This window comes from Nannospalax galili, unplaced genomic scaffold, assembly GCF_000622305.1.
Source record: "Nannospalax galili isolate Female #2095 unplaced genomic scaffold, S.galili_v1.0 scaffold3909, whole genome shotgun sequence".
NCBI classification, from domain to species: Eukaryota; Metazoa; Chordata; class Mammalia; order Rodentia; family Spalacidae; genus Nannospalax; species Nannospalax galili.
Window position 1 is genome coordinate 23,703 of NW_008359764.1, and position 1,559 is coordinate 25,261.

Here is a 1,559-nt window from a genome sequence, read left to right on the forward strand (position 1 = left end):
TTCAGGTGTTGATTGTAAGCTATTGCATTGTGATCTGATAGAATGCATGGAATTATTTCAATCTTTTTGCATTGGTTGAGGGTTGTTTTGTGCCCCATTCTATGGTCAGTTTTGGAGACAGTTCCATGGAGCGCTGAATAGAAAGTATATTCTTTGGTGGTTGGTTGGAATATTCAGTAGATGTCTGTTAGGTCCATTTGATATATGGTATTGTTTAATTCAGATGTCTCTCTGTTAATTCTCTGTCCTGTTGACCTATCTAATGGAGACAGTGGGGTTTTGAAGTCCCCTACTATTAATGAGTTGGATTAACCTGGGTCTTAATGTCCTGTAGTACTGTTTTTATGAAGTTGCGTGAATCATAGTTTGGTGAATGCAATATCTTCTTGGTTTACTGTTGCTTTGAACAGAGTGAAGTGGCCCTCTTTATCTCTTCTGATTAGTTTTAGTTTAAAGTCTATTTTGTCAGATATTAGAATGGCAATGCCTGCTGTTTTCTTAGTACCAATCACTTAGTATATTTTTCTCCATCCTTTCACCTTAAGGAAGCTTAGTGTATTTTTCTCCATCCTTTCATCTTAAGGTAGTGCCTGTCCTTGAAAGAGAGATGAGTTTTTGCAGACAACAAATAGATGGAATTTATTTCTTAATCCATTCAACTAGTCTGTGTCTTTTGACTGGCTACTTCAGTCCATTGATATTTATAGTTATTAATTAAAGATGTGTATTGAATCAGTCCATTGATATTTATAGTTATTAATTAAATATGTGTATTGAATCCTGTCATTTTTATTTTCGTTTACATTCTTAGTATTTCTGTGCCTTTCCACAGTTATGGGTTATATGTTCACTGGGTTTCTTCTGACCTCTTGGATATAGTTCTCTCTCTCTCTCTTCAGCTCTTTGTATTGCTTCAAGAACTCACTGAAGGGCTGGTTTTGTGGACATGAAGTCTTCAGCCTATTTATGTCATTGAAGATTTTTCTTTCCCCTTTGACTGTAATAGGCATTTTTGCTGGGAAAATAATCTGGGTTGGCATCTGTGGTCATTTAGAAGTGGGAATACTTTGGTCCAGGCTCTTCTAGCTTTCATAGCTTGCACTGAAAAGTCAGCTCTAATCCTAGTGGGTTTTCCTTTATATGTGACTTGTTGTTTCACTTTTGCAGCTTTCAGTATTGTCTCTTTGTTTTGTACGTGTAGTGTTTTTACTACCATGTGCCGTGGAGAGTTTCTGTTCTGGTCCTCTCTGTTTGGTGTTCTGTATGCTTCTTGTATTTGTATGGGCATGTCTTTCTTTAAGTTTGGGAAATTTTCTTCCACAATTCTGTTGAAGATCTGGTCCATGCCATTGTCTTGGGATTCTTCTCCTTCTTGTATGCCTATGAATCACAAGTTTGGTCTTTTTATGGTATCACTCAATTCCTGCATATTCCATTCTTGTGATTTCTTAAATTTTTCATAATCTTTGCTTGAGTGGTCCAGTTCATCCACTTTATCTTCCAATCTTGATACTCTGTTTTCCATTTCGTTCATCCTATTGGTGAGGCTTTCTCCTGTC